This window comes from Panicum hallii, chromosome 6 (genome assembly GCF_002211085.1).
Source record: "Panicum hallii strain FIL2 chromosome 6, PHallii_v3.1, whole genome shotgun sequence".
In the NCBI taxonomy this organism is placed as follows: Eukaryota; Viridiplantae; Streptophyta; class Magnoliopsida; order Poales; family Poaceae; genus Panicum; species Panicum hallii.
Window position 1 is genome coordinate 9205927 of NC_038047.1, and position 13153 is coordinate 9219079.

Below are 13153 nucleotides of genomic sequence, written 5' to 3' on the forward strand. Positions count from 1 at the left end.
ACTAAGGACTTATATACTTCTAATGTAAACATACAGCTTATATTATACATACATACACATACACATACACATGAATAGGACTCAGCTCTAGACTCCCAGGCACTACCGGGGAGTATTATAGAGGACAGACAGGGCTATCACCACCTTCCGCTTACCTCTACAAACCGTGGGATAAAGCGACATCTAGAGTCACTTGATTAACCCAAGCACCATGCCTGCATTAATAAGTAATACTCTTAGTATCCCGCGTGGAGCCCCAACCCTCCGGATCAACTGACATCATACTAGAACTAGTGCCGTGGTGCTAGATTTACTCTTCTAATTATGCAAGGTATAAGGTATGAATGTAAACTAATCATGGAATATACATCTGACACCGCATAATATAAACCATGAGTATATAAATCTAGAAGATAACTCTATTAGGAATATCCGAGAATTACAAAGGATGGTAAGTGCAAAAGCCATACCGAAGACTCCTAGCAACCCTGGGATCCCAAAGAAGAGCTACTTCAGCCTAAACTCCACTAGCCTAGGGACTAAATAAGAGAGGAATGAGAGAATGAGCAACTTGAGGTGTGTCTTCATTTGGAGCCCCTCCCCTTGTATTTATAGCATTGGTAAGGTGGTCCCTGTCCGGTAAAATAGGTGCTAGCAGCTGTAACTGCCTTTGGGGAGTGATGAGGAGCTGCCACGTGCAAGCTAGAGAAGAGGGGAGCCAATGTCGGTTCGGCCGAACCCACTTGGCCTCCAACCGACTTCCCCTTTGGCCAGGAGGCTGGCAGGTGGGCCCCAAGGTCGGTTTGCATGGATTGGCACTGAAGTATGTTTGTTTACTTGTGTTTGTGGGCCTTTGATCCATGGGAGGCTGAGGTGGCATGAGCTGATTCGTCGGTGTTTTGCTTCTTGCCACCAAGGGTGTGTTCCTCCTTTATTTCTGCTCAAATCCCTACATAGCGCTATTTCCAAGGGACATATGGAAATGGTATTATTCTGAATAAATATGCGTGCAAGAATACTAGCTATCTTTTCTGATCGAATTGACGGTTGAATTTGGTATTTAACGAGCGTCAACAAAATCCCCCTAAACTATCCTTTGCTCGTCCCAAGCAAATTAGGGCTTAGGTTGTCGATTAGAAAATTGTTATTAACCATTACCTACTGTTGTGTCATGTTTTGTAGCTAAGATAGTCTCCAGAAGATTGAGTAAATCACCATGAGTACCTTGCCTTTGTTACCTTAGTCATCTGTGGGGTTTCTTGGCTCTCCTCGTCTTGAGTTGTTGAGAGTTAGTACGGTTGATAGAGCAAAACTTACCCTATCGGTGTTTAGCCGTCAAGCCTACCGAGGGATATCCTAAGGTAGTAGATTTGTAGGTAGCGTGTCGCTGAGATTAGGAACTCGATGGTGCAAGCAACACAAGGTTTAGACAGGTTCGGACCACGATGTTGTTGATAATCCTTCAGTGGTAAATATGACCGTCAACTCCTGCAGAACGCAGTGGAATAATAAACACCAAACTAGAGATAGAAGTTTAATACTAATCATTTCCACAAGTTTTGGTGAGTCACTGTTTACAGGGACCATGCCTGCGTACGAAGGCAAACCATGCTCAAACAAAGGGAAAAGTACATTTTAGAGCATTCTATGTGAGCATGAGAATTTTAGGGCCCACATCCCGAAGCAATTCGACCCAAGAGATCAAGAAACACACCTCCAACCAATCAGAGGCTGACACACAGATTCAAGGGCCCACAAATAGGAGGAAACCGCCTAAACTTACTGCCAACACCCTATACCCACTTGGGGACCCACCTGGCAGTGTCCCGGATGAAAGGCGGCTGTGAGAGGCGGCAGCCGGGGCTCGGCCGAACCCCAGGTTCGACCGAACCTGGACGACCTCCTATCTCGCTCAGTTTTGGTGGGAAGATCCCCCGTGCTCTCCCCAAGGCAGTTCACAAGGTTTCCATGTATAACCCCACCAGAAACCAACCTTGGAGGACTACACAAGGAGGAGAGCCCCCTATTCAACACACCTCAAGAGAAGAAGAGAAGAGCTCCACTCCAAGGCGAAGCCCTACTTCCGTAGTGCTTAGAAAATAGGGAGAGAGTGAGGGGTAGCTCGGGGGAAGTGCCGGCCTGTCGGCACTCTTGCCCGGCTTTGTACCTCGACGGATGCTTCCTTTCTAAGTAAGTGTTCGTGATCTCCTATGGTGGTGAGTCTCTTGGTTAAGTAAGTTCTGCTCTTTACTTGCTTGCAGGATCATTTTCCGCTCTTGAGCTGTTGTTTCTGACCGGGGCTAGAAGTAGTAATCGATAGCGTAGACGTGGTGTCTAGGCTTGAAGTTACCTTTGTTTGCTACCCTTCCCTATGGTCTATCAGGGTAGGCGGCAGGTGGTGATAGCCCTATCCATCCCTTGTAGTCCCCCACGTTCAGGTTGGGCGTAGAGCTAATAGCCGGATACGCTTGACAGAACAGGTGTAAGCCGATGCCCGAAGTAAGCAAGTATAAGTTGAACCTATCTTTACCAGAACTCTAAAGCCATAGGAATCCTCTGTATCCTCGCCTACCTTACTCTTGTTTCTCCTTGGATGAACAAATTAGAAGGCTTGTACCTCCATTCCCCATGAAAATATGATTCCCTTGAATACTCATGGGTGAAGTGCTACAACGGTATCTCCATGCGCTCGCGGATTATTCTGTGAACGTTAAGAAATACCAACAAGCATTTCTAGCACCGTTGCCAGGGAACGGTTGTTGTATTGCCATCGAACCTAGTTTGTCCTCGTATCTTTATCTAAAAAAATCATATCTTTATTTTTCTTACCTCTACCTTCACCCCGGCTACCTAGTTCATCCTCATATCTTTTGCTTTTCCTTTCCTCTATCTTCACCCCCGCTACCTATGAAAGGTTATCCTTGTCCATACCTTTCAATCATTCAGGGTGAGTTCGTAGAGCCACAACCCTCTTCTAAGCCTACCCCAGCTTCTGGCTTTGAACTTCACCCTGGTTATATTGCCTTGATTCAAGAATAACCCTTCTCCGGAACCAAAAATGAAGATCCCCATGATCATTTGCGAGTGTTCGAGGAAATGTGTTTGTGCTTGATAGTTCTAGGCTTGACACAGGAAACCTTGTGGTGGAAGTTGTTTCTTTTCTATCTCATAGATAGGGCAGAGCAATGGTACACCCACAACATGGGAAATGTGAACGGTGATTGGGGAAATATGCGAGATTACTTTTATCACCCCTTCTCTCCTTTATCCCTCACACATTCTACATGGAGTGACATTCTCGCATTTGAGCAATTAGAGAAGGAGTCTGTAGGAGCAACATGGGCTAGATTTTCACTCCTTTTAGCATCAAGCCTAGGTTTGTCTATACCCGATGATGTATCATTAGACATCTTTTGCATAGGTTTAGATATGACCTCTGCCCTACATCTCGACATCACCGGTGGAGGCTCGTTCGTGCACAAAAGTCTGACAGAAGGAAAGGAAATTCTAGACCACATCCTAAGAAACTCTTCCTTCCTCGCCAATCCTAGCAAACCCCACCAGGAATCTGAGTCGATCCATGAGAGACACTCAGCAGCCGAATCGAACCCTTTACCTTCCACATCCCAGGGTTCATCTGTTGAGTCCTCTCCTGAACCACGAACATCGAAGGAAGAACAAATTCAACCTTTGGAGTTCTTTTCGAGGATGATCCTTATGAAAACCTTAGAAACACCTCGATCTACCTTTGTGAGAGGAGACCTACGGCACCCCCTTCTTCTCCCAACATCTTTTCTCAAGCAGCCCATGAAGGAGGAATGGTCAGAGGAAGTGAGACGCTCTTCCAAAGCAATTCAAATCAACTCACCTTGCACGACCACCTGTTGTTCTATGAGAGGAAATGTCATAGAAGCCCTTGATGACGCTGTTGCCGAGGCTTGTATCATGTCCGAATTCCTCACGGACACCTTCTTAGGGAACATGCCTCTAGTCCTGACCGACAGACTCTTCAAGAGTCCCTCGGGACTCATCTTTGAATGTCGGGGGATCGCAAGGGCAATGCCAATCGAGATAGAAAAAATCAAGGTTCAGCTAGACTTCCACATCTATCCTATCCTCGATTTTGATCTTCTCGTAGGCTACCCACTAGAAAAACTCCTCCAAGAAGGAGCATCTCAAGGGAGCTTCAAAGACGAGCTTCAAAAAAGTGCTTTCGCCACCTCTACCTTTAGCCTAGAAACACCAATTGCAAAGCCTCATCCCAAGTCCAACCCACTCGAGGAGGTGATGCTTGAGTTGCCATTCGTTTCATCCAAACCTATTTCTCATCTCCACAAAACCGAACGACCTTCATCACCCTCGATTGAGTTTTTAAGCCTTCTCCCTCTGGCCCAATCTTTCATGATGAATCCACTTGAGAAAGACGACCTTTGTGCCATGGACATTCCTGAGGCAATGACTCTAGAGTCCGAAAGAAAGAATTCCACAAATGAGTATGAAAGCTTCTCTTTCGAAGAATCATGCTTGCATAAGGAGTCTTCAAAGTCTGCCTCACTTAGTACCACGTGCTCCTACGGGGATGACAACCACCGGTCCTAATAACTTTCTAAATACACAAATTTACTTTATATGCATGCATGTGTTTATAATATGATGGATCCCAAACTAAGGATGTGCCTAGTTTCTTTTGAACTTCCTTGAGTAAACCTGGGTTGTTATATTTATATTGTAGCTATAATAGTTGCTTTTACTTAGACTTTGGTTGGATAACCTAAAAATCACACTACACTTGTTTAACTTCATGTTTTGGAACACTTTATTGGTAATAACTTCAAGATCATTGCATTAATTGAAACCTAGAGAACCACCCATGAAAACAGTGCAACCACAATACTACATGGCTTTGGTCTTGGCTAATTAATTAGAAACTTTAGCTTATGCTAATCTTACCGAAAGGGCAAGAGGGGTTGCATCGTCAGGGTATAGCTCGATCCTCTTGAGGCTTTATGATATGTGGTCCTTGGCTGAGGCACTTCCTCATTAGGGAGGGTTATGACCGCTTTAACTTGAAATCTTAGCGGATTATCACAAGTTAGGGAATCTTTGTAAAGGCCTCGTAGTGAATCCCTGCCACTCACCTCGAAAGCGTTTAAGGGCCTTGCAAACCCGGGCATTAAGGGAAACGCGAGTTGTGGGTAAAGTGTACAACCTCGATAGAGTAAAAACTTATACATCAGCCGTGCTCACGGTTAAGAGCGGTTTGGACCCTCACATGATAATTGAACTTAAAGATGATCTAAATTGATGTTCTTTATTCATGGTGTTGTTACTTATCTCTTTTATTTATTTAAGGGTTGGAATATACTTACACTTAGTTAATGCTTGCTAAATAAAACTCGATCAACTAAAAATGCTTATCGCAGTCAAACCATGTTAGCTTTTCCTTAATTTTAGCCTTGCATGTCATATAATTTACTACACTTGCTGAGTACCAACCATAAGTGTACTCACGCTTGCTTTATTAAAACCAATGCTGCTCAGAACAAGATAATTATCCAGAGTTCCCTGAAGATTTTGAAGAGTTCTAGGCGTATGTCTCCCAGTCATCTGCCTGTGAAGTTGAAGTCCGCTGCTAGTTATAAATGTTTATTTATTTGCTTAAGAGTAAGACTTTTGGTCATGTAATAAAGTACTATAATACTCTTATTCGTTATCACATTGTTTCGGGTATACACTTGTAACGTCTATCATATGTGTGGAACTTGATCCTGGCGCACTTATGAGATACATTTGGTTCCTGGGAGCAGTTAACCAGGTGTCTGTTCTGATTGTGGAAACCGCTCCGCGATCTCCGGGCGACCTGAAGGCGACTCTCGAGGCGACCGCGATCCTGATCTAGATCGGGGCTTCTCCGGCCACAATCTTCCTTGCTCCACCGTCGACTGCTCCGGTCACGGTGTCCCCGCCACGCCGGCAATAGCTGCAGCCGGCGGCCACCGCAAATCGCCGGTTAGCCGTTCCGGCGCCGTCGACCACAAACCCTATTGGGACCCGCGCCGCTTAGGTCTCTAGTTGGGATCGTGGTAGTACGCGCCTACTCCTGGGTGAGGCGTGGTACTTCTTGAAGCCTCTCCGGCCCTGTGCCAATGGCGTCGACCGGAGGAGGAGATGGGACTCGGGATTCACGCCCGACCCGAGTACAGGATGACGCAAACCCTAACGTTGTCGACATGCTAAAGAAACTCAACCTGACGGAAGAGGAAGGGGAGTATGTGGCCTTCAGCGATGATGAGGCTGACGGTGAGGAGACAGCAACCGAATGGGCGCTGGTTGGGAAGGTGATCTCCCCAGGCGCCTTGAACAAGAGCACGATCATGGGAGCTCTGAAGCCGGCATGGGGGAACCCATATGGTTTGAAGCTCCGCTCGATTGGTGAGAAGACTGCTAACCTGTTTGTAGCCGAATTTGGTAGCAAGGAGGACAAGGACCGAATCCTAGGCGCATCGCCCTGGGTTTTCGGCAAGTACTCGGTGATTCTACGCGAGTATGATCACAAGCTAAAGCCGTCGGAGATTCGTTTCGACCGCATGGAGATCTAGGCAAGGCTCATTGATGTACCGCTAGGTTGGATGAACCAGCAACGTGGAGCTCGTGCTATGGGTCTTCTTGGAGAGGTCGTTAGGATGGATGTCGATGGAGAAGGTAAAGCCAGTGGCCCTTTCCTCCGGGCTAGAGTGGCTATTGATATCAGTAAACCCATTAGAAGGGGTGCCCTAATTAATAGAAGCAAGGATGAACCTCCGGAGTGGTTTGATGCTCAATACGAAAGCTGCCGTATTTCTATTGTTCATGTGGAGTGCTGGGTCATTCTGACCTGGTGTGTGAGACGCCGGCTCCACGTGATGCTGAAGGAAAGATGCCCTATGATGTCAAGCTACGGGTAGAGGATAAGAAGAAGAAGCTTCAGAGCTTTGCGGAAGCAGCTGCTGAGTCTTTGGGGAGTGCTGCATCGTCGGGCTCCAAACAGTCGAGGGAGTCAGCTGGGAAACCTGATGATCGAAAGAAGGATAATACGAGAGGTGCTGATGAACATGAGCTGGAGGGGGACGCCACTTCTCCACTCAAAACTAAATCTTTGGCTAATGAGAAAGGAAAAGACCCGTCGACACGTATTACCCGTCCGTTGTTCCAGACAAAGAAAGGCGAGGTACAAAAGACGGTCGGAAAGAGGAAATCCAAGACTAACGGGCCGGCGATCAACCCTGCTCCTGGCCTCAACCTGCTACCAGTGAATAATACAGCGCTAGTTCCGGCAGGATTGGTGATTGCGAGGGTCTCTCAGCTGGATCGGGGTGGTGGAGGGAATGAGGATGATATGGAGGAGATGATTAAGAAGCAGAGAAGGTCATCTACCACAAACATTGCGTCATCGGCGGCGGCTGCGGAAGGCAGTCCCCGCCGGGCACAATGAATTGCCTAAGCGTGAATTGCTGGGGCTGCGGGCGGCCTGAGGCAGTTCAAGAGATCCGTCACCTGGTGGAGGTGGCGAGGCCCGCGGTGGTGTTCCTCATGGAGACACGGATGAGCAAGGAGCGTGCTCTTGGTTTGAAGAATAAATTGAGCTTTCTGAATGGTGAAGCAGTGAGCTCGGAGGGCCTAAGTGGAGGACTGGTGCTGCTGTGGAGGAGGGATGTCACGGTGGCTGTTCTGAGTGCTTCTAAATCCCATATTGATGTGGTTCTATCGTGTGCATCTTTGGGGGTCCGGGAGTGGCGCCTCACAGGTTTCTATGGTGAGCCGAGACGGGAACTGCGTAAAAATAGCTGGTACCTTATGAGATTCCTACGAGCTCAGCTGGATATTCCTTGGTTGTGCTTGGGGGATTTCAATGAGGTGTTAGCGCCGGAGGAGCACTTTGGAGTAAATGAGAGGGAACACTGGCATATTGCTGCGTTTCGGGATGTAGTTCAGGACTACCAGTTTATGGATTTGGGTTTCAATGGACTCCCCTGCACATGGGATAATAGACAGGGGGAGGACAGGAATGTGAAAGTGAGACTGGACAGGGTTCTTGGCGATCACAAATTCATGGAGCTGTTTCCAGACACTTCTGTAATGCATGTACCACTGGTGGAGTCAGATCATTGTGCATTGGTGATCGAGATGCACAGGAGACAATGGAGCACTCGGAGGAGGAGACGGAAATGGGTGTTCATGTATGAAAATATGTGGCAGCGCCATGATGATTATATGGCCTTTGTGCAGGAAAATTGGGACCCAGGCCGGGGGGTGGCTGATCTGAATTCTGTTGCGAGTTCACTAACTAAATTGCAGTCCTCCCTTAATTCTTGGGATAAGGAGGTCTTTGGCTCTGTCAAAAGGAAAGTTGCATCTCTCAAGCAACAAATAGAAGTTGAGAGATCAGATACCCTATACCGGGGGCCGACGACACGTGAGAAGGAAATGATGAGTCAACTGTCGGAGGCCCTGGCGAGGGAGGAAGTCATGGAACGGCAGCGGTCTCGTGTCGAATGGCTGAGGGAAGGGGACCGCAACACCGGTTTTTTCCAGGCCAAGGCCAAGGCGAGGGCGCGGACTAATAGGATTCATGCACTGAAAAATCAGGATGGGAATTTAATTTCTGAACAGGAGGATTTGGAGGCGATGGCAAATAACTTTTACCACAATTTGTTCACGGCGCAGGCTGATCTTGAACCAGTGCTGATTTGCCAATATGTGCCAAGGAAAGTCACGGTTGCAATGGCTGAAGTTTTGGAGCAAGCCTTCACGGTGGAAGAAGTTGAGAAGGCATTGTTTCAAATGGGTCCGAACAAAGCACCAGGACCTGATGGCTTTACGGCGGGCTTCTTTCAGCGACACTGGAGCCTTGTTAAAGAGTCGGTGGTGAATGCGGTGCTTGGTTTTTTAAATGGGGGAGAGATGTGCAACGAGGTCAACAGGACTGTGCTAGTTCTTATACCAAAAGTGGCAAACCCACAGGAGCTTACACAGTTCACACCCATATCCCTTTGCAATGTGCTATATAAAATCTGCTCTAAAGCTATGGCGAACAGGTTGAGGTGTATACTTGATGACATCATTTCAGAGGAGCAAAGCGCGTTTGTGCCAGGCCGTCTTATCACTGATAATGTACTCCTCACGTATGAATGCATCCACTACCTGAGGAAGAAAAAGGGCAAGAACGGCGCGTGTGCAGTGAAGCTTGATATGGCTAAAGCATATGACCGGGTAGAATGGGAGTATTTACGGGCAATCATGATGGCTCTTGGTTTTACAGTGAGATGGTGTGATCTGGTGATGAAGTGCATCACCAGTGTTTCGTTCTCGGTGCGAGTCAATGGTGCACTATCCCAGCCTTTCAATCCGACCAGAGGTATCAGACAAGGAGACCCGATCTCCCCGTACTTATTTTTGCTGTGTGCGGAAGGTCTCACTTCTATGCTGAAAAATTGTGGCCCTCAGTATATAGCAAAAGGTATCCAGGTGGGAATTCATGCCCCGTGGATTTCGCACCTCCTGTTTGCTGATGACAGTATGATTTTCATGCAAGCGAACAAGAGTAGTGCTGATAGGCTTGCTTGTATCTTGGATACGTATCATAGAGGATCAGGGCAATTGGTGAATAGACAAAAATCCGCAATGTTCTTTAGCACCAATACTGGCCCTGAGATGAAACAGATGGTCCAGCTATCACTGGGAATTGAAAAGGAAGCGCTGGGGGAAAAATACTTGGGCTTGCCGACTGCAGTTGGGCGAGTTGCTGATGGCACCTTTGATTATTCTGCAGATAGGATCAGGAACTTCATTCATGGCTGGGGTGCAAATAATCTTAGCTGCGCCGGCCGTGAAGTGCTCCTCAAGGCCAATGCACAGGCAGTTCCCACATACCCTATGAGCTATTTCAAATTACCTGCTCTGCTATGCAAAAAGATGAAGTCTCACATATCCAACTACTGGTGGGGTAGCTCAGTGGATAGCAACAAAATTCATTGGCAGCGATGGTCTAAGCTAACTACGCCAAAAGGAGAAGGCGGAATGGGCTTTCGTTACCTGCCTTTGTTTAATGAAGCCATGCTTGGTAAGCAGGGATGGCGCTTGATTACACGACCAGATTCTCTGTGTGCCCGAGTTTTAAAGGGGAAATATTATCCCAATGGAGACTTTCTGTCAGCAACAAGGAAAAAGAAATCCTCGGAGACCTGGATGGCGATTTTACATGGACGAAAGGTTCTTCAGAAGGGGATTATCAAGCGTGTTGGCCCTGGGGACATGATTAATATATGGGATGATAATTGGATCCCAGGTATCAGGCCTATGAAGCCGCTTGTTCATCTGGAAAATTCACTGGTTCAGCATGTGGATGAGCTCTTTCTTCCAGGAACAAGAACATGGGATGAGGACTTGGTTCGGCAGTCCTTTATACCGTCTGATGCAAATGAAATTTTGAAGATCAGACTTGGTTTACGAATGGTTGAGGATACACTTGCTTGGAGCCATGAGAAGTTTGGGATGTATACTGTTCGATCTGCCTATCGCCTTCTCAAAGAGGAACAGATTCAGTTGGAGGTGAGCAAACTGAATGAGCCAAATTCATCTGATGGCTCCTGGATTTGGAAGCGGTTGTGGAAACTGAAAATCCCACCAAAAATACAGATCTTCTGGTGGAGGGTTGTGCACAACTTCCTCCCTACGAAGATGGAATTACACCGACGGCATGTGGAACCGGAAGCTACGTGCTATACCTGTGGAGCTGCTACTGAATCTCTGTTTCATATAGTCTTTGAATGTCTGGTGGCAAGGATGTTTTGGGACGAGGTGAAGAAGCTGACAGGGATTAAAATTCCAAAGCTCCACCAGGCGACTTGGGTGAAGGACTTGCTAACAGGTGATCATTGTTCTGTAAGCTCAGCTGAGTTGATCATCTGCGGGGTGTGGTCGCTGTGGACAGGACGTAATGCAAGGAAGCATGGCAAAGTGGAATGGCGTTCGGTGGCAGCAGCTAGGCACATATCTTCGATGCTTGAAGACTTCATTGGCTCTGGTACAGATACGTCCTCGAGGTAGGAGGTAACCCGAGTGCGATGGTTAGGACCTCCCTCTGGATGGATGAAAGTCAATACGGATGCAGCGTTCTCACTGAGTAATTCGACCGGAAGTACTGGGGCTGTACTACGTGATCACAGCGGGAGTGTCCGGGCAGCTGCAGCACGGTTCTACCCCTGTGTTTCAGATGCTTTGATGGCAGAAGCCTTGGCGGTGAGGGACGGGCTGATCCTAGCAGCCGAGCAGGAGGCCACAAGGGTGGTCCTGGAGACGGACAATGCAACGGTGGCTACCCTTGTTCGCTCAGATGATGGATTCCGTAGCATTATCGCTGGTGTTTGGCATGAAATTAGAGAGCTTAGTCTTTCTTTTGCTTCTTTTATTTGTACTCATGTTAACCGAGAAGGCAATGAGGCAGCGCACTTATGTGCACGTAGGCCATCAGCGTCTTCACCGGTGATGTCCTGGGTTGGTGATCTCCCGAACTGGCTGATGGAGGTCGCTAACAAGGATTGTAATGTTGAGTCTTATTAATGAAGCTCTCTGATTTGCCCAAAAAAAAAGATACATTCGGTTCCTTTTCAAAACCGGGTGTGACAGTTGAGCGCGCCAATGGCTTGATTCTTGATGGGTTGAAGAAAAGACTCTATGACGAGAATAGTAAAAAAGACGGTAAGTGGATCGATGAGATCTCATCAGTAGTCTGGGGGCTTCGCACACAACCAAGCAAAGCCATAGGACAGTCACCTTTCTTTCTCGTATACGGGTCTAAAGCTATATTACCAGCTGATGTGATTTGAATGTCTCCACGACTGGAGATGTTTGAAGAAGGCGAGGCTAACACTGCAAGACATCTCGACCTTGACTTAGCTGAGAAAATAAGATGCAATGTCTTGTTCCAGTCGGCCCGCTACTTACAAAGAGTCCGTCGTTACCATGACCGGAACGTTCAGTGAGGCTCTTTCAATGTTGGAGATATGATTCTTTGATGAATCCAGGATGATACCAGGATACACAAGCTTAACTTGTGATGGGAAGGGCCTTTCATTGTGCACAAGGTTACAGGCCTTGGAACTTTTCTCTTACAGTAACCTGATGGACAGGAGGTACCAAATTCTTGGAATATTGAGCATCTACGTCGTTTTCATCCTTGATCAACTGGGGACATCTTCTATTGGTGCCTGAAGATTGATACTTCCAGTACAACTCCATTTTACTGGTTTACGACTGGTATTATACACAAGTTTGCTGAAGGGGCCTCACTCCCATACTTCCAGTAACTAATTACTAGTTTTTGACTCATCTCTTGGGTTACTGAAGGGGCCTTGCGCTTCCAGTACAACTCCATTTTGCTGGTTTACAACTGGTATTACGCGCGAGTTTGCTGAAGAGGCCTCGCTCCCTTATTTCTAGTAACATATTACTAGTTTTTGACTTGTACACTATGTTATTGAAGGGGCCTCGCTCCCACGGCAAGAGGTTTACTAGTTTATGACTAGTTCTACACTTGTTCGACTATTTCAACTACTTGTCTTGCTACAATCCTAGTCGGGATCGACTCTGACTAGATGGCTTCATTGACTATTCAAGAGTCAGCGGCTACTTGCCCAATGCTTAGGCTCGGGGGCTGATGCCATCGTTTGCTATGTGTACTTTATGCTTATCATCTGGCTACTTGGCTCGGGGGCTTGATGGGACAAGGCACTCCGCGTGCCTCAAAGGACAGCTCTCATGCTTACATGCTGGATGCTGTAAAACTACTCAACAATACCCGATTCAAGAGGCTTTTTAAGATTTATCTTGGGTAGATGTTTGTTAATCATTATTTCAGGGATTTTATTCTGAAATAAGGGGTTTGTTCAGATTATTACCTAGAGATCTTATTTAGTCATTGGCTCAGGGCACGAAGATTGATTTGAGAGGTAATTTTGGGTGTTTATTGGAGATGTTATTTGTTTAACCATTTTTTCACGGAATTCATCCCAAAAAAAGAGGTTTTCAAATTTACTAAACCGATTTGCTCATCTTAACCATCAAATCTTTACCGTCATATATTGCATGCTACGATTCTTTGGATCCTTTATTCCAA